This window comes from Chanodichthys erythropterus, chromosome 13 (assembly GCF_024489055.1).
Source record: "Chanodichthys erythropterus isolate Z2021 chromosome 13, ASM2448905v1, whole genome shotgun sequence".
Classification (NCBI taxonomy): Eukaryota; Metazoa; Chordata; class Actinopteri; order Cypriniformes; family Xenocyprididae; genus Chanodichthys; species Chanodichthys erythropterus.
In genome coordinates, this window is record NC_090233.1 from 48,774,196 (window position 1) to 48,796,023 (window position 21,828).

The 21,828-nt window shown below is 38.0% G+C and overlaps 1 protein-coding gene across 3 annotated transcripts in view; it reads right to left on the minus strand.

Moving 5' to 3' along the window:
* LOC137034337 (ras-specific guanine nucleotide-releasing factor RalGPS1) overlaps positions 1 to 21,828 on the minus strand; it is a 171,320-nt gene that overhangs the window by 43,796 nt on the left and 105,696 nt on the right. The gene's annotated exons all lie outside the window — the stretch shown is intronic.

Consider the following 21,828-nt stretch of genomic DNA (forward strand, 5'->3'; position numbering starts at 1 on the left):
ATATAAGAAGGAGGAAACAATGGAGTTTGAGACTCACTGTATGTCATTTCCATGTACTGAACTCTTGTTATTCAACTATGCCAAGGTAAATTCAATTTTTAATTCTAGGGCACCTTTAAGAGGGGCTTCAAGTAAATGTTTAATGTCAAGTTTTGCTGAGAAAAAAAGCTCCTGCTTTAAAAAAAAAAAAAAAAAAGGTTGTAAATAAAACATTATTGGAGTGGGTTTTACAAGAAAATACTACTTCAGTCTTTCACATTTTATTCAATGAATTACTTCCCATTTCTTTGTAATTGTTTGTGAAATTTACCAGAAAAAATTGTTAAATCCTACACAATTTTTTTTCAGCGTAGTGCCCTCGAAGGTACATCTGTGTACCTTGACTACCAATAAAGGGCACATATTAGTACATATGGTATTAAAGGGGACCTATCATGCCCCTTTTCATAAGATGCAATAAGACTCTGGTGTCCCCAGAAATGTGTCTGTGAAGTTTCAGCTCAAAATACCCCATAGATCATTTATTATAGCTTGTTAAATTTGCCCCGATTTGGGTGTGAGCAAAAACACTGTTTTTGTGTGTGTCCCTTTAAATGCAAATGAGAATTGAAAGAAACGAGTATTGTCAGTAACGGTGTTCAGCCTTACATTGTGGATAAATTTATGTAATTGCTGTGGAGTTGATTCAACTCATCGACTAGCATGTGTCGTCATGTTCATCTTTTGTGCAAATCCAGCGTTGAATTGATCCTCGTTTGTGAAGCAGTCCGGTGTAAAATGACGGCATGACAACAACACTCTACTATAAAAACACTTCCTCTTCTCTGAAGCAGCCCAACATGGCCTCACCCCCTTTGTTGCGTGTTCTCGGGGGTGGGGTTTATGTAAATTTTAGGGTTAGTGATGTTACCAACCCAGGAAGAAGCTCGTTGTAGTCCCTACCAGCTGTTTGTTGTAGTCCTTAAAGTGATTTCACCTATAGGGGCAAGTAGATATGAAGACATCCTGTATTTAATTACAATAAAAATCCTTCAAAAATGCACACACACACCAACTGTGCCTTTGGCTTTTGGGAAAGACCCGCGCTGAATGGCACAAACGCTCTGCTGAGATTGAAGCAAAACCGGACAGAAGGGACGTCATGTTATTCTCTGTCCAATTATGTATAAGTGAACCAATTTTATGGCTAGTTTTAAAGTATGAGCTCCTTTCAGAATGCATTATCATCTTCAAGTGCAATTGTTAGCTCTATATCAAGTCACATGCCAAGACTGCGTGCCTGTGAACATCCCAAAGAGGACAGAGCGAGCCATCAGGAGACATGTTTGGAGTGCAGAGGATATGATGTAGTGGTTTGTTTCGAGGCTCTACCATCTCCATGTAAACACTCAAAATCTTATCAAATGAGTCATAAAACAGATTTCTTGGACCAAATTGGATGGAGAGGAATTATCCTGTTCTCACACTCTAAAGGTTCTCAGAGAGTCTCAGATGACATAAGCGTTTGCCGTAAATGATTTTTGCCATTTTTATCTGTACTAAAACAAAAACAACATATTAATATATACACTAACTTTCAAAAGTTTGGGGTTAGTAAGATTTTATTATAAATAAATTAATACTTTTTCAAAAGGATGCATTAAATTGATCAACAGCAACAGTAAAGACATTTATAATGTTACAAATGATTCCTATTTCAAATAAATGCTGAACCTTCACGGTTTTCACGAAAAATATGAAGCAGCACAAATTTTTTTCAACATTGATAATGATAAGAAATGTTTCATGAGCAGCATATCAGCATATTAGAATGATTTCTGAAGGATCATGTGACACTGAAGACTGGAGTAATGATGCTGAAAATTCAGCTTTGATCACAGGAATAAATTACATTTGAACAAATATTCAAACAGAAAACTGTTATTTTGAATTGTGATTATATTTCATAATATTGCTGATTTTACTATATTTTTGATCAAATAAATACAGCCTTGGTGAGCAGAAGAGACTTCTTTCATAAAAAATTCTTACAGAACCCTTTTATGGTGGCAAATTATAAGCAAAGTACTATGTAAACTGCAATTAAATAATGACAAAAAGCATTTAAAGATTTTTTTGTGAAATATTCTACACTGCAATGCCATAGTATTGACCAGTCCAGGCGTTATCTATATGCACGTTTACCTCAATTATGTTAAGAACGACTCAATTGCTTCACTTTGACCTCAGTCACTTTAAGACACCGCGACACCACCAGTTATTTTAGCCACAGATAATGACCTTCTCATGTGGCTACATCAAGACTCCCGCTCGAAGCGGCCACTGGATCAAAACTGAGGCAATTTCTTACTGTGTCTCCACACTGAGCAGCTGAATACCCTCTGAAGTGGCTCATTATGCTGCCGCTGGTTTTCACATCACCACTAAAACATAATAAATAAACAAACTTTCCAAGCAGGGGCAGCGTGGCTTGGCAACCCCCTGTCCTATAACCATAAATCAATCCAATAAATGTGCCGGCCTATACTGGACACGGCTCCCCTGCTGCAGATAAATGGAGACAGGTTTGTGTCCAGGACTGAAGGAATGAGCCAAGTAAACTGAGCTCTGCCAAACTGTGTAGGAGCTGACGTCCATTCCAGACCCCAACATTTACCTGACACAATGGTCAACAGTCAGAGGAATACTGATTGACTTGAATGAGAAAATGAAAAACAGTGAGAGTGAACAGAAGGTGATGAGTAAAACAGACAACGGACAGAGTCACGTGTGTGTGTGTGTGTGTGTGTGTGTGTGTGTGTGTGTGTGTGTGTGTGTGTGTGTGTGTATTGTCCAGCACACCATTTAACATCTTTAAAGGGGCATTCACTCAAAAACATTATTTACTCACCCTCATGTCTGCATCGGTTCTCTCACGGGTCATACATGCATTTATGCACAATAGAGAATGAAATTCGAAAGCTGCAGCAGAGAGGAATAGCAACTTAAGATTTAAGATAAGCAACTAGAATATAGAACATTAGTGTATTTTGCCTTATAGCACTAGATTTTTTTAAACATATTTTTTAGGTGTTTATACTTAAAACAAGTCAGAAAAAAAATCTGCCAGTGCAGTGAGACGAAATACATTTGTACTAGGGGTGTGTTGCGACAGTTAGCTCACAAGAAGAGACAAGATTTTTGCACAGTATTTTTTTTTAAAATCCTCAATGACAAAATTCATGATGTAAAATAGTCTGCAGGTGCATTTTGAAATATTTTAACTAATCACTTTGCAATGAATGTCAATTAATTTCTACTTTCTGAGTATGAATTATCTTATGCATTGAAAGACAAAAATATACAAGCACTGTAAAAGGTTTTGCCACAAACTCAAATGACTGGCTTCTCTCCTATATGATTTCACATGGACCTTACTGTACATAAATTATGAGTTTCCAGAACTTCTGATTGAGGCTGTGTGTGGCCTCCTAATTGAACTCATTTCCACAAATTGAACAGAAATAAAAACAGTATAAATACAAAAAATTAATAACGGCTTTTTTCATAGTCTTATTAAGTGCAAACAATAAGTACAACCATAATCAAAGTACTCTCTCAATATTCAAAGTGCAAACAGACCAAAACAGAGAACAGAGCTAAGAGGTGGTTACGACTACACAGTCCTGCCTAAGATAGGTTTGATATTGGGAGACAGAATATAGTATGTAGCCTAATATTTGAGCATCAGAGAGCTCACGTTTTACTTTCGCTTTCGAATTCATGATCGCACATACTCTGTGTATAGGGAGCAGCGGTGTTCTACAAGACACCTGTGTTCTACACATTCTACAAGATAAGACATTTATCAGATGCTTAAGCCGCCTTTCCACTGCACACGACAAACGACAGCTGTTGGACCGGAAGTCATTCATTTCCAATGGAGAGTAGAAGGGGGGCTGCGTGGAGATCCGATCATATGCGAATGCGGAAATTTCGGATCCGATTTGAGCTTCGGATGCGTTGAAATATTTGAACTTCTGCGGCTAGACCGTATGCGACCGGCCGACCGGATATGATGTATTCTAATCAAAACTATGAGCGTGAAGTTAGAATTACCAATATTTTAACACATTAATGTTATTCTGTAAACACTATTTCTTTCAAATGGTGGTTATTAATAATTATGTCAAAAAAGAAGATATTTTATGATTATTAAATCAATTTTTTACGTATTAGCTCTATAAAATCTACTAGTATGTTTTTTTTTTTATTTTAGATGTATTGAGGGTCATTTGCTTTGTATGGATATATTCATACATTCATTAACGTTACAATCATTAAAATCATTCAGTTTACCATGGTGGTTGCTGGGTTGGAATAAGCCAAGGGTAACGGTTGCTTCACTACCAATTTCAAAGTTCCGTGCGACCGCTGCTAGGGGGCGAAATGCGACAATCGGATGCGAATGTCGTGTGCAGTGGAAAGGGGGCTTTAGGCTCTGTTGAGCAACGAATCCTCCACCATGGTCTTGTCAGTCATCTCGCCTTACTCTCGTCACGTGAACTCTGATTCCTGCTGCACTGTGTGCGACTGCTGGATGAACAGAAAAGACACTTACAATAGTTTACAATTGATCGACCGTTATCCAACTGAATTAAATGATTTTAAATCAGTGGTCTCAAACTGCCGGCCCGTGGGCCATTTACGGAATGAAATTCTTTTTTCTTCTGATTCATTTGGTCAAGCCGAATCGATTGACCAAATGACCCTATGACGTCATTTTCCGTCATGAAAATTTTCCGCCATTTTGAATTTACTGAAAAAACAACTTTTTCTAACTCCTCCTAGGCCGTTACTCCGATTTTCACGAAAATTGAACCAGATCAACTTCAGACCATGCCGACAAAAAGTTATGGAATTCAAGTCGATTCCTCAAAGTGTTTTCGGAAAACACGCAAACAAATTTTACATAGCGTTTGCGAAAATGGACGTAAGGCTGTATCTCTGCAACGCTTTATCGTATTCAGATCAAACTTGGTACATGACATCACAAGCAGGACCCGAGGCATCATGCCTTGTTTCAGTGCAACGCCACCTACTGGTGCGGAGATATGAAAAATGGCTGTTTTTGCTTATAATTTCTGATGGGTTTGGTCTCGTTGGATTCGGGGCATCATGCCAAGTCGAATGATAACCAATTTTCCCATATCGGACATTTTGGCTATCGGCCATTTTGAATTTTGTGCTAAAATGCTGTATTTTACGAACGCATTAGCGCAGGGGTCTCAAACTCAAATTGGCGGGGGGCCGTTTCTGTGATTGACACCTCATAGGAGGGCCATATTAACATTCAAGCGCAAGAAAGCACAACATTTCAGAAAATTTACTTTCCTTTGCATTATTTCTCATTTACTTTCATTAGGCCTACTAAAATATTTGTATACCTATACTATAAATATTTTATTTACCATACTAAATGTAAACAGCAGTGTCTCTTTCATTGTTACAGAGTGTAATATACTGTAATTATATAATACTATTACTAATATAATACTACTAATATACTAATATAATACTATTAATTGCAATAGTCTGGTGCAACTTCTCACATCCAACAAGGTGCATGGAATAAAAAAATTTGTAATTTAGGAACAAAACCAGCAACACTTGTGGCGTGGAGGGGTCAGAAATAAACAAAAAACGGGAGCTAAATATATCAACTTTATTTTGCCAAAAAATAAAAATCTATCATTGTTACATACATTATTAGTTTTTAACATTTAGTGGTAGTATTTTCCTTCATGACAACATATTACTTCATGTTAGCTTAAATAATATTAAAATCTTGCACTGAACAACACTGTACAGAACAAATACAATCCCTGAATACATTTGTACACTCTTCTGTTTCTTGACAAACACTGAGACTGAGACACATTTGTCCAAGATGCCGTTTGAGCATCGGTAACGTTTAATAGTTGCATCGGACGCGTTTCGGATGGCGTTTTGTGTTAAAGTCGAGTGCTTTTACTTTAATTTAGGCAAGCGCACTCATAATAGAAGCGACGCGGTTGAGAGCGCGGCTCATGGTTGCATAGCAACGACAGACGCCACTGGAGCAATGCGGAGGAGAACGCTTATGTGACGCGATATGTGAATGCCCACATAGAACAGCGACTTTTTCTTTGCATATCAGTCAGGTAGCAACTAGGTAATAATAATTATTTAGCGGGCCGGATTATGTTTTATTTTTGAGATCAGTTGCGGGCCGGGTAGAGGGGGAAGGCGGGCCGTAAATGGCCCGCGGGCCGGCAGTTTGAGACCACTGCATTAGCGTATCATTACGAAACTCGGTATGAGTCATCAGCACAATGCCCTGAAGGAGCCTGAGAAGTTTCGGACCAGCGCCACCTTGTGGTCAAAAGTTACAACACAATTTATAAAAATTCTAATAACTTTTGACTATTTTAACTGATTGTAATGAAATTGGTCTCCATTGATTCCTTGGGTCATGCCGAGAACACAGATATCAAATTTGCCATAGTTGGCTGAACTTCCTGTCTGCCATACTGTTTTTCTTTAAAAAAATACTTTTTCAAACACCTCCTAGACAGTTGCTCCGATTTTCACCAAAATTGAACCGTATCATCTTCAGACCATGCCGACAAAAAGTCGATAAGTCAAACAGTTTTCGTATACCGGATCAAAGAATTTGAGGCATGATGCAAAAAGAACTCTTGAAGCTGTATCTCTGCAATGCTTTAACATATTGACACCAAACTTTGCAAGTGTCATTGTCACCTCACTCTGACCATACCACAGCAATTTGGACACAGAGCCACCTATTGGTCAAAGTGATGAACCAGTAAATCCTCATTTTTGATTATTTTTCAGCTCTTTTGCCTAAAATGATCTTAATAGGTCTTTAATTGCTCACTGTTGCAGGTAGTCTGATGCTCCCAGCCGTGTTAGCTGTCTTCTTGTGCCGTTTTTGTGCTTGGCCCCGCAATTGCTGCTTGCAGCTATATTTATTTTTAGTATTATTCTCTAGTTGTCTCATATCATATTCCATATGCAAAGAAAAGGTCGCCGTTCTAAGGGGCCATTCACAGATATCGCGTCACATAAGCGGCCGCACCACTTTCTCCTTCTTTCCAAAGCGCTTACGCTCCCAAGTTTCAGCAAAAGAAAAATTTATTTCTAGTCCTTGCATTAACTCTACTACTATATATATTTATGGAGATGAGAAATAAAAACCCGCCCTGTACAGCTATGATCAGCTGTTCGGCTGAGCTTTTGATGTTGTTAAGGAAAGACCGAAGCTCATCGGTTGGTCCTTGTCACATGAAAAGTTGAGATGTTTTCATCTTGCCGCAACATAGGCGAGCCTGGAAAAACGAGCGCGCTACACCAGATGCGCGTTGTTTCTATTATGAGCGTATTTGCCTAAATTACAGTAAAAGTACTCGCAAAAGTCGTGAGCGTCAATTTAAACCGCCGAAACGTGTCCGATACGCATCAAATGGCATCTTGGGCAAATGTGGCTCAGCTGTGTGAGCAGAAGCACTTCCAGATGTCTGGCAAGAAATGGAATAGTGTACAAATGTATTCAGGGATTGCATTTGTTCAGTGTTGTTCAGTGCAAGATTTTGATGCTATTTAAGCTAAAATAAAGTAAGGGAAAATATTTGCATTAACTGTTAAAATTAATACTGATAACAATGATAGAGACACTGCTATTTATAGTCTATAAGTATGGCAAAAATATTTTACGCAAGGCAAGGCTATTTTATTTGTATAGCACATTTAATTTACAATGGTAATTCAAAGTGCTTTACATAAAGAAGAACCAAGTACATAATAATAAAAATGGAACACATAAGAAATAGAAGCAACAGTAAAAACTGAGAATTCCGCTATCTGGATGGAAGAGTTAGGAAGTTTCAGGGAGTTTTTTGTTGTCCGTCAGAAAGGATCTAAATGGATCTATCCATCAGATCTAAATTTTAGAAGTGAAATTTGAAGTAAATGAGAAAAAATGCAAAGGACAGTAATTTTTCTGAAATGTTCCGCTTTCTTGTGCTTGAATATTAAAATGAGGTGTCAATCACAGAAATGGCCACCAGCCAATTTGAGTTTGAGACCCCTGTTTTAAATGGTTTTTATCTGTGAAATTAGATACTAGTAACACTACTGCAGATATTCTGTATCGTAACAATCATAGCTTCTCAACTGAATAAAATGCTGTGCTGCCGAAGCGCTCTCAAGCGCCCACAGATAGGCATTTTCAGCAGAATGCCTGGCGTTTTCAGCTGGCTAAAAATGCTTTGGTGGACACACAGCCTAAATGTTCAAAAAACACATTATTGTTCACATATTTGACATTGTTGCAGCTCCTCTCTTCCCAGAAATGCGCTCTGATTGGTCAACTGCTTCCAGCGTGTTTGGGAAATGTCACAATTAACAATTAAATGTTAACACACTAACTCAACCAGGCCTCACCCATTTATTTTCCGTATGCTTTGGGTGGGAATTTTTAAATGAGGAATATTGTGATGTGAAGAAAACTCAAGACTACAATGCAGGCATTTCAGGGAGTTCAGAAAAAGTGTGCACTGATATAGAGGATAACACCTTTTGGAGTGAATTTCTAACTTTGCAGATCTTTTTAATGCTCAAAAAGCTACATCAAAGAAAGTTAAACATGTAAAACGACTTCATCTGTACTGTAACTGCTCTTAATATTGAATTATTGGGACAATAAAAGGAGGTTGATTATATAATGGTCATCAATACTGTAACTATTCTTTTTATATATATAAAAAAAATTAAAAATTAAAACGCCACAACTAAATCTCAGTAATTTTACAGTTTAGCCACACATCTGTGATTGCTATATCATCCCAAAGCTATTTAGTCTAAAATACAACTGCTACACCACAATGAAACATCACCATGTTCATAACATACCAAATTCATTAACTGTAATCCGTATAATGTTCCATGCAGTCATTCCTCCGCAGGGAAAAGCGTGCTAATGACAGACCGTTCTAAGAGACCAGCTTCTGATCAGCACATTTGTGCTTGATTTTTGTAACCATACACAGATTAGTCCTCAGTGCTTCCAGCTGGACGTCCCACACGCGGCTAAGGTAGAAGTGACCTTGCGTTTACAGCAGTTAGTCTGGAGGGAAGGAATACAGCCCGTGCACGACTCACGGGACTGTAGTGGGAATTACGTAACATCAGCTGACAGCTGTTGGGATTTGTGGCGGCGAGCTTTGGGCCTGCAAGAATGCGGCCCATCTCAGTGAATTCAGCATGACAATCACAGTATACAACACACAGCAAGCATTAACTAACCTAAGTGTTTTAAATATGTCTTTGGAACCTTTCTGGGCATTTGAAAGTGTTAATTATCTTGCTGTCAATGGAGGCCTCACTGAGCCATTGGATTTTATCAAGAATATGTGGAACAACATGAGGGTGAGTAATTAATGAAAGAATTTTCATTTTTGGGTGAACTAAACCTTTAAAAAAAAAACAAGCTGGCATCAGTGAAGTCGTAAGGGGAATCGTTTCGCCTCCACCTAAGCTCTGCCCACAAAAAAGTCACAATGTTTACTAAATGAAAAGGGGTCTATAATAGCATAAAAGCAGTCCGTCCTAAGGTTTTCTCATACAAATCAAATCAAATCTAGTCTAATCAAGGCCTTATTCCTCAACAAAACTGTCAACTGTCAGGTGTGCGCATCTGAGTGACTCAAGGATCAGTGCTGCGTAACGCTGCCGATTAGCATGCTGACAAGTTAAAGCAGACAGACTGAGTGTTACGACTCTAGAGGGGGAGGGAAGGAGTGTGAGATGTTTCAGGCAATAAGTCTGAGCTGTCAGGTGATTTTTCAAGTGTGTGTTACGAGGGTCAAGGGAGTCGAACTGCTCTGAAAAGGCCGACGGCACAAACGTTGACTCTACAGAACCATTTGTGCCCAAGTGCCTGTGATCAGTCACACGTTTCCCCTCCGTCAACTGCATCGCGCAAGATACGAAAACAAAACAAATTAACCCAGAAAAACCACATGCAATGAATTAGCCTGGCATGTGGCCCCAAAATGAGCCGAGGGGCAATTTTATTCCCGTTTGAAGGCGTAATGGATACGGTTTGATCTCTCGAGTGTTTCCAGCATGAAGGACAGCAGTGTTCAGAGCGGCCGATGAAGATGGATATAATAACAGGTTTGTTTGGGCTCGTGCTCGGCTAATGAGCTGACATCATGCCTGGATGGTTTTCTCACCATTTTAAAACAGTAGCACATGCTAACTAGAGAGCCAGGGTCATTTCAAGTGGTTAACCTTTGATTTTCACACTGGATAAAAGACGGAGATCTGACTGTTGGTGCAAAACAGGTCTACTCGCTAGGGGTTTTACTGCACTTTTCGCACCACATGCACCATTAGAGCTTTAGGTGATCGGAGCCTGGGACTCCAGTCAAGGGCCAATAAAAATAAAACAAGTATGATGGACTCGCCACATGGAGGGGGATTTAGAGAAGACGGTCCTCAGAACGAGAGGAGAGACCCTACTCATAAAAAACAATCCCCAGCGTGCTTGAGTGTTCACTATAAAAAAAAAAGTACACATAATTGGATGAAATAGTAGCCAAGCTCACAGTCAAAACATAAACAGCGCTGAGCGTGTAATCGCGGAGAGAAGAATATATATGCCGTGTCTTATGAGCAGTGTGTTTATGTAGATTTCTTTATGTTCTTCAGATGTTTTTAGAACACACTGGAAGTTTATTGTACATTAAACATATTTATTAAAGGTGCAAAATGTAAGAATTTTGCAGTAAAATATCCAAAAACCACTAGGACAGTGTTATATATTTTGTTCACTTGAGTACTTACAATATCCCCAATGTTTCCAACTATTTGTGAATTGTGAGAAAAATGCAATTTTAAGCTAGGCTCCGGACGTGTGAGGAGTCGCCTGTCAATCGCGTCATACCCGCGTTACCCTCGATTTCTGTTATTGGTAAGGAAACAACTGTTTGGATACATTTATAGACAGAAAACGAATTATTGTTGTATAGCTCAACATGTTAAGTCTTATTGTTTAAATCTAATTTTAGCTAAAATAGCATAATCAGCTTTATTTTTAGTAACAGTAATACAGCATTTTCTCTGTGAAACAATACGTTTTAAAATTAATTGCATGCTATTTATCAACACAAGTCATCCAGCATTTAATATGATATTGTAAAATGGATCTATCTTACTGCAGTGTGTAACAGAGTCTCACAGTAGCTGCCGAGTGAAGGCACAGAGTAACGTTATAACATCATTTTCAACACACTCAAATGTATCTAATATGATAAACAGAGCTGCGTTACCTCATACTCATGACCAGAAAAGCGGAAGCGGCGCCGGCGACTGTGTCATAATAAAAGTCCCGCTGCTCGTGAGGCGTGTGTTGTGCAATCGCTCCAGCTCCTCGTTCAGCTCCACAACACTCGCTCCTGCTCTGATTCATACTACAGTAACGTTAATAATCGTATCCATGAACATGATTTCTTCCTGAGTCCTATCCCGATTATTTCCACCGGCTGTGATGTGAAGACCACATGTCCCAAAATTCCGCGCTCAAACTTTGCGTCATCAAGCTAGACCTTTGTTTTGAATAGGCCTCTAGCGAGTATGAATATGCCACCGCTACGTTTGCATTACGCCTCCACTGTCGTTTTGCTTTGTATTTAAATAAAAACATTTAATTCAGTTGGATAACGGTCACCGCCGCTCCATATTTACAGAGTTACGCACGATCGCTGAAAGTGAAAGTAAACGCGAGGGCGCATTCAAATGCGATCTCAATACCACGCATTTTCAAAGCGGCTCCCTGATGAATGCAATTATCTCTCAATATGAAAGCTATTTTAGGCTGGGCAGTGTAGTTGTAACCATCTCTTAGCTCTGTATCAAAGAAAAAGTAGTCTTATTTGCACTTTGAATATTGAGAGAGTGCGATTATGGTTGCACTTATTGTAAAGTACCATAAAAATGAATAACAGTTTTCTCTTAATCTTATTAAGCACAAACAGTACGGTTTCATTTGTTAAAATTAGTTAATGCACTGTGAACCATCATCAACTTACAATGAATGACTATTTTTATTAACTAACATACCGGTAAACAAAGATGAATAAATACTGTAGCAAATATATTGCTCATTGTGAGTTGATGTTGGTTAATATGTTAATGTTAATAAATGAGACCTTATTGTAAAGTGTTACCATTTTTATTTATACTGTTTAATTTGTGGAAAGGAGTTCAGTTCGGAGGTAAAAAGTTGTAGAAGCTCATAAATCATGTACAGTAAGGTCTGAAGAGACTGAAATCATACAGAAGAGAAGTCAGTCAGATGAGTTTGTGGCAAAACCTTTTACAGTGCTTGAGTATTGTTGTCTTTTACTGCATATGATGATTAATACTCAGAAAGTAGAACTGAATGACATTCATTATAAGATGATTAGTTAAAACATTTCAAATACACCTGCAGAATATGTATTTCACCATTGAGGATTTCTTAAAAATAGTGTGTAAAAATCTTGTCTCGTCTCGTGAACTCAATCGCGAGTAACCTGAGTGGTTTCTGTCCATCCATTGAAAGTCCAGGTAACCAAAACTTATGAGATCACATGGAGTGAAAAAATTATTTATTTTAATTGAGCTGTTTAATTCAAGTCTTGTGAAGAGATGCAATCTCTTTTCACGTATAAATACTCATACATATGGCGAATCACATATGGTAAACATGGAAGATCAAGCATGCATCATGTTCGTACCTCACATACTAAAACCTCTGTGAAAATGAAAGTTACGCGAGTAATTTGTGGGACCCATTCAAGTGCACACACACTGTGAACACACACCCGGAGCAATTGGCAGTGTTGGTAATCAAACAGCTGGCAGTAGCCATTGACTTCCATAGTCATTTTTTTCCCACTATGGAAGTCAATAAGGCCCATCAACTGTCTAGTTACCAACATTCTTCAAAATATCTTCTTTTGTGTTCAGCAGAAGAAAGCTATTCATACAGGTGTGGAACTCCTTCAGGGTGAGAAAATGATGATAGAATTTTCATTTTTGGGTGAACTAACCCTTTAAAGGAACATTTCATGAAAATAGGTTCATTTTCCAACTCCCCTAGAGTTAAATAGTTGAGTTTTTTTTAAAAAAAGTGGAGTGTTCCTTTAAGAGTGATTGAATCTGCTCTGAAGAAAGCCAGGCTACACCGAATCCAAATTGTAAATATGTGTGTGTGTGTGTGTGTGTGTGTGTGTGTGTGTGTTGGGGGGGACCCCAAAGACAATAGCAAAAGATTTTTCGGTAAAAAGCAGTTCAAACACTATTATCGCCATTTCTTCTTGCCAGTCGTCTGCCATATTTATTTACTCTAAAGTCCCATTTGACCACGAGAGATTTCGTGAGATTTCATGATGAGATTTTTATGTTTGATAAGATTTTACAAATCTTTTAGTGCAGGCCAGCCTCACTGACCTGAGCATTTTGAGAATCTGAACTTCAACATGAAAAGAGCGCGAGAAAAAGAAGAATGACACAGAAAAGCAGCTCATTATGATGCGTGTACACACTGTTGTTTTACAAGCGTCTTTGATCAGAGGTCATAGGGAAGGGGTTGTCCTATAAAAATAAAGATCCTGGGGAGTCTCCTTTCAGGTCTGACATTCCTCTAGAGCGTCATGATGACAGACGTCTTCCCCTTTTTGTGAAGTGAACGGCATTGCAAATGGTGTCACTAAGCACATTATAAACTTGTGTAAATACTAACAAATATAAAATATGTTTTGTACACTCCCTTGATGGTGAGTAAACTGTTTTGTGCACTGTTCCTTTAAGAGTGGCCTTGACTCAACATAATTTAACACTTATATTCATAATCTGAAATATTTCTGAATAAAATAGAATATACAGTGAATAAAACTGACAGGACTTAATTTTATTCGCTGTGGATTAATTGGACCATGTCACATCAGCTAAAAAATGATGAGCGATTATGAAGACATTTTTATATGGAACACTGATGAATCTTTCACAATAAGACCAAGACCATTTACTTACTCATGTATTGAGTAAGTAAATAGACAATTTTGATTTCATGTCAAACAAAATGTTGTATCACCCTGCAAAGGAGCAGCCAGTGTTGTATTTGCCAAAGCACGGTGTTTGTCCATATGCTTTCCTGTTTTTTTTTTTTTTTTTTTGTTCCTTTCAATAATAAATAAGGTTAAAATTAAAGGCAGAAGCTCAGGACGTGCTTGCAGCACAAGTCATGATGTGAAGCTTAGACATCACTCAAAGTGTTGGATTGCACAGCTTTTCCTTCGATGTTCTGTAGATGGGATCATAATTTGGCAGCAGATGCTGTTTTTAGCCTCCGCTGTAAAATGGGATGAGGTCAGAGCTCAGACTTACAGTAAATCTAAAAACATTTAGGAAATCACACTGAGACATGGACATTGCCGTAAAGCAGGGTTATTTTCTTTTTCCTTTTAGCTTTGTGGGCCAGTGTTGATGGGTCTGTTTCAGGGATGTGTAGCAGCGCAGCCCCTCACCTAACGGGACGTGGTTAGTGTTGGTGGTCCATCCGGGACCGCAGGGGAGAATGGAGAGCTGGTTAATCTCCTTTGGAACTCTCACATCATCCCTCCCATTTTTTTGCAAATTATCCAGCATGTGTGCCTGTAACATCCAGTGTTATTTAAGTATCATTTATATATGATTTTAGGTTTTTTTTTATTATTTTTTATTTATTTTTTATTTTATTTTATTTTATGTTTTATTTTAATTTTAGTTTTAGTGAAAAAAAAAAAAAAAAAAAAAAAAAGAGCCTTAATGTCCGAAAACAGTGTTACTAAAAGATCAAATTCAGTATGAACCTTATTGATGATGCATACTATACAGGCAAGCAGATGAACCCAGAATATGAATGCAACACTAAATGGCCAAACGTTTAACATTGTTTTCTATGGAAAAACGCTCAAGGAGAAACTGCGTTGCATTTATATTTGGGGTTCATCTGCTCACCTGTATATAGTATGCATCATCAATAAGGTGTATACAGAATTTGGTCTTTTAATATCACTGTCTTACTACATTAGTACTTAGTACAAATCAGGTAAAAATGACTGGCGGGCAAAGGAGAAAAGCATTGTTTTGCCCTCCAGGAGGGCGTTCCTATAGGAGTGTGATGCCACGTGAAATTATATATATATATTTTGTCCTCAAAGTTGATGTGTTAGATGCAGGAAAAATGGGCAAGCGTAAGGATTTGAGTGAGTTTGACAAGAGCCAAATTGTGATGGCTAGACAACTGGATCAGAGCATCTCCAAAACTGCAGCTCTTGTGGGGTGTTCCCGGTCTGCAGTGGTCAGTATCTATCAAAAGTGCTCCAAGGAAGGAACAGTGGTGAACCGGAGACAGGGTCATGGGCGGCCAAGATTCAGTGATGCACGTGGGAAGCGAAGGCTGGCCCGTGTGGTCCGATCCAACAGACGAGCTGCTGTAGCTCAAACTGCTCAAGAAGTTAATGCTGGTTCTGATAGAAAGGTGTCAGAATACACAGTGCATGACAGTTTGTGTGATGGAGCTGCATAGATGCAGACCAGTCAGGGTGCCCATGCTGACCCCTGTCCACCGCTGAAAGTGGCAAAAGTGGGCACGTGAGCATCAAAACTGGACCACGGAGCAATGGAAGAAGGTGGCCTGGTCTGATGAATTGGCCACACACGTACCACCTACCTAAGCATTGTTGCAGACCATATACACCCTGTCATGGAAACTGTATTCTCTGGTGGCTGTGTCCTCTTTCAGCAGTATAATGCAAAATGGTTCAGGAATGGTTTGAGGATCAAAACAACAAGTTTGAGGTGTTGACTTGGCCTCCGAATTCCCCAGATCTCAGTCCATTTGAGCATCTGTGGGATGTGCTGAACAAACAAGTCCGATCCATGGAGGCTCCACCTCACAACTTACAGGACTTAAAGGATCTGCTGCTAACATCTTGGTGCAGATACCACAGCACACCTTCAGGGGTCTAGAGGAGTCCATGCCTCGACGGCTCAGGGTCAACACAATATTAGGAAGGTGCTCATAATGTTATGCCTGATCGGTATATATCACTGTATTGAAATACAAAACTCATAACATACTGTTACATAAAACTATTTCTGATTTTGTGTTCCATGGAAGAATGAAAATCATGCCAATTTGGGTTTAAAATGACATTGTGGGTGAGTAAATTTAACTATTCTTTTAAGATGCTTGAAAGTGCTAGAAGATCGACATTGCCAATATATTTTTTCTTTTAACAGTTAAAGTTGGCATGAACAGAAGCTGCGATAGTCTTTTCTTCCCTACCGTTACGTATATCTGAGTGAAACAGCTTCTCAAACAAGAACAAATGTAGGGCGGGGCTTGATTTTGTCCACGAGGAATTGATTGGATGTTTGTGGTTTGCTATTGATGGATCTCACATGAGTGAAGATTGCTCCACCCTCACGCCAGTAAACACATAATCAGAGAAGAGATGTCGCTACAAGAGGGAGGGAAAGTTATTTTGATTCAAGATTATGAGGCACGGAAATAAAAAAAAAAATTAAAAAGTGATGTATAAATCATTTGTAATGAACAGCAATATTCCTGAATTAATGGTGACTTAAAAGTGAGCTCAATACATCTCACTACCACAAAATCCCATCTGCGCTACACTAGACATCTAAAACGCGTTGCTGAATCTTTCCCATTGGATTTTCCTAATAGATTTTCAAAGGATTCCTGAAATTAACTGACATACAGTCCTTTTGTGTGGCCCAAAACAGCATGAGGCAGATTTACAGTAGACATGCAGAGCGCTGCCGTTTTCACCAATAGATTTACACTGAACAAAACGAGGACATGCTGCAAAGCCGGTTCAAATTGCAAGTGACTCCCAGGAGTCCAGCTCAGCCATGGAATTTCAACATAAATCATTTCATGCTGAAAAATACCATGTACTGTCTCCTTTGTAGCAGACTCTTGTGAAGAGTTTTCCCTGAGCACCGGGCGGATTGCGAACTCTCTTACTGTGGCTTAAGATGCTATTGTTAGAGTGATTGGCGCATGAACGTGTGTGAGAGACCACACAGCAGGACAAATGAGGTGAGTCAGCAGGAACAGAAAACACCCATCAGCCTTTTCTTCAGTAATCTTGTTACGGACAGAGCCAGACAAAATGTGACGAGCAATTCTAGTAAAATAAAACCGTTTCTGTGTGATTGCTAGGTAGATACTTTACTTGCTGGTACATGTGCAAAAAGTATGTAATGCATGTCTGTGGGATTCAACCCTGTGATGAGCAAAAGTAATAAAATATAATAAAGATACAGTCAAAATGCAGATACATAGCTGAAGAGTCTCTTTAGGGAAAGAAAGAGCTGACAGGTGAAGGAGCGTGTGAATGTGTGTGGGCATGTAGCTGTATTAGCAGTCTCCTTTTTTGTCCGCAGGAGTCGTTGAAACAGTTGGACACACTTGCAGAACTCCTGATTCTGACCCTTCATCCAAAAACTCAGACCACCAGCTCTAACTATCAATCAAATCCCTCTTCTTTCTACTTCGAATCAGCTCATCAACTCATTGCAAACAACTGTAAACTTGCCATTTATACAGCATTTCCAAAGAGTTTTCAGTAATGCTTTCTATGAAGCCTGTATATGATAAAGCATAAAGGAACATGAAGCGGTCTGTGATTTTTGAGGGGTGTGTTTAGGCACAAGTGAACTGGCTATGAAAAATTATATTAATAATACTACTACTACTACTACTACTACTACTACTACTACTACTACTACTACTACTACTACTACTACTACTACTACTACTAATAATAATAATAATAATAATTATTATTATTATTATTATTAATGATAATAATATTTGTAATAATTAATCATTAAAATTAATAATTTAAATTAATTTTAAATTAATTATTAAATTAATAATTATCACTTTAAAATGTGTTAAATTTACTATAACAGTTACAGTTGACAATAACATAGCAATTTTAAGTTGAATTATAAAGCATTATAAATACATTAAAATTGTTTTTTGATGTATTTTATAAAGTGGATCATTCTTACACAAAATTATTAGTAATCTATTATTTTTTTATTATTTTAATACTTTTAATTATATGATATATATATATATATATATATATATATATATATATATATATATATATATATATATATATATATATATATATATATATATAAAATAATTACTCGCCTACTTTTGGTTATATAATAGTATAATGCATAAGAAAAAAATCAGAAATAATTGTTAAATGATCCATTATCATGCATTATACTCTTATACTCTAAAGAAAAATAGATCAAAAGTCATAAATACATTAACAAAGCATGATACAAGCTTCACAGAAAGGCTTACAGAAATGATGTTGAAATGTCGAATGACGATAGCAGCTGCTCTTTTGTACAGTTGTAATGCGACTGCAGCCACATGAACATCTGAGTAAAGCAGGCATTCCTGCTGATCACTTCCCAGCAATCCCAAACAGGGAGGAACAATGTGTTGATACAGACACAGCCGGTCACAAGGTTTGGCATTAAGATTGACATAATGGAAAACGCATTGCAAGCGGCCACGGGCAACAATACATAACGCAGTTCATTCAGTACCTCTCTTAATCTTTCTCTCTGCACCTACTTTAATTGGCTCACATGTGTGTCCCATCAATCATCTGGAAAAGACAACAGGAAGAAGTGAGATCATGCATGAACCATTAAACTTCATGTTTTTAATGGACTCTAGATTAGCTAAACGTACATGATACAAAATATGCATCCAAAAAGTGATGAGATAAATAAAAAATCTTGTATTCAAGAACAAAACATTGGGTGATCAGAAGCTAAATGCCAGAAAATTAACAACCACCTGCAATTCAACAAAAACCTTTAGTCGGTTGCAGTAATGATACTTTGTGTACTAACCAGGTGAATGTGACAAGTTTACATCAAATGATGTCTGTCCACAATGAGCATGAAACAACAACTGAACACACTATTTGGTCAAATCAATCCACAACAGTCTCATCTAGATCATGAATTCATTTTTGATGCATGCAAAAGCCATAACTATAATAATACAACAAAACATTAAAAGTCACTGTTTTTACAGACGTGATGGTCAATGCGACCGAGGTGACTTTAATTCAACCAAGGTAAGTGTTCGCTAAAAAGCTCACCCACAAATCATTTCATGTTTAAAGTCATTTCAAGTTGTGATGTTACAAAGTGATGAAATCTGAGTGGGTGAGTTGTAATTAACATTTCCATTTGCACCAGGTTGACCCATTCAGGTCTAATAATTGGAAGTTATCATGACAATTAAAAGCATAATCAGCCAATCACAGTGACATGGAGGCACTGCATCTCTCAGTGAGAACAAGGGAGACGAAACACACTCTGCTTGCTTTCAAACTTCATCCACTTTACATTAAAAATATATATTTTTTAATTGGCATCTATAGGGACTTTCACACCGGGTAGTTATAAGAATGAGCCACTAGGATAGGAACTCTGAAAGGCGCCCAACAGAGGCGTCTTTAAGCACGGCGTCTTTAACTAGTACGTCAAAAAACTGTGGATGGAGGACGCCATGATCAGAGCTGCGTTTATTGTGTGTCATGGGTTGCGTGACAACGGAGATGGAATGTAAATGCATATATTTTATGCGATCGAAAGAGCAAAAAGTTGGCTAAGAGACAAAATCCCCATGACAATTAGGGTTAATGCCGTTAACGCTGTTTTCCATGTTCATGGAGTAAGCATGTTTACACGGCTTTTTAAAAATGCCGGGTGCCGATGTTTGACATGCGTTTGGCCAATCAACATACACTTACAGTACGTCACTGATAATTCCTATAGTGCTGGTTTAGACCCAACACTGAAGTAGGAGCTAATTTCGTTCCCCCAAAAGGAGTTCCTTGGTCCTGTGGTGCGAACATGGCAAAATCCAGGTACTTCAGCCAATAGTTCTAGGAACTATGAGAAGGTTCGTCTGGTGCGAAAGCCCCTATTCCATAAAGAACTTTACTTTACTGTGAACAAAAAGTTTCTTTACATTTTTTAAATGTTCTGCAATCCAAGAAAAAAGAGAAGGTTATTTTAATAACTGCACTCTTAAAAATAAAGCTTCAAAATGGGATTTTCACAGTTTTGCCATAGAAGAACTATTCGATTCCCCAAAGAAACTTTCAGTGATCAGACTTTAAAAGAGCCTTGTTTTTCTTAGTGTGAAGAACATTTTAAAAATCTAAAGAACCCTTTTCCACTACAAAAAAACTTTTGTAGAATTACGTTTTAAAGTTTCTTTATGGAACCATTGATTAAAAATAAAGAATTTTTATTTTTAAGAGTGTGTTCAGTAGCTGCGTTTCCATTACCCTACAATTACACAAACTGAAATTGCGAATTGAAAATACGGCTAATGGAAATGTGTCAATTTCGCAAAAACTCCCAAATGTCGCAAAAAAAAGTTATGCTCGCATGTGATGGTTTTTTTCAGGCAATTCGATATTTTTATTTTTTTTTTTCACATTTACAGGTCACCTGGCATACGTAAAAGTCAATCATTCTTTAAAGATGGTGCGGTATGTTTGGACAGAAGACGAGACAGAGTTCTTTATTAAACTCATAAAAGACTTTAGAATTATGGGAATACTGGATTCTAAACAACAAAGAAATGCCACAATTTATCAAGACCTTGGAGCAGATATGAGGGAGAAACACCTCATACATGGCCGCTCCCGAGTATAAAGGGCTTTCCTTGCCATTAAAGGTCCTTTCACACTGGACGCGATTTTGACGCGCAAATTATTCGCGCGATGGTTTTGTTTTTTTTTGATCAGCTGTTTGTGTAATGAGTGCTTCCACACCGAACGCGAATGTGCTGCTGCGAAAAAACGTTTATTTTTTTCGCTTCAATGACGATTTTTTTTCACATTCGAGGCGACAGAAAAGGCTTCAACCAATCAAATACAAGGAAACAAAGGTGATGTCACAGCAACAATGACGGATCATCTGATAGCTTGTGTGTTGACGCATTTACAATAGAAAACTACCATGTGAATGTTTATTTAAACTATATGTCTAGTAGTTAAACTTCTATCTGTAGTCCATAGGCATACAATTTCCCCATTGTGGGACAAATAAAGGTTTTCTTATCTTAGACAGAAGCCTATTTATAGCCTGGGCTACTCTCAGTATATGTGAGTGGGTTTCTTTTCTGTAAACGAAATGTCCAGTAGATGTCACTAGCTATTCAAACAACATTAACCTTTGACCTTGTCCGTGACTATGGAAAGTGAATGTTTTGTTGTTAAGACTGGGTGCACCCAAAAACTTCCTTTCAGTCTTTGAACAAAAATGTAAAAGCTCATCTTCACTGGATGATGAAGTGTCTATGTTGTTTGTCCTGAGCAGTTAAACTGACCAACCTTTCCAACAGGATGAAGATTATTTTGTTGAAATTATATATATATATATATTTTCATTCAGCTGTCGCCGCAAATGTTTTGGAATCTTTCAGAGCACAAACGTCGCAAATTCGCGTCGCGGCTGATGTGAATGGTTTTGACGCGAACTATTCGTTTTTTCGTTTCGCATCCGGTGTGAAAGGGCCTTAATACTTGATTAAAAATAATGATTAGTGCAGTGGCTGTGATATAATCAAACCTGCTAACATCCGTTGCCATATAATTT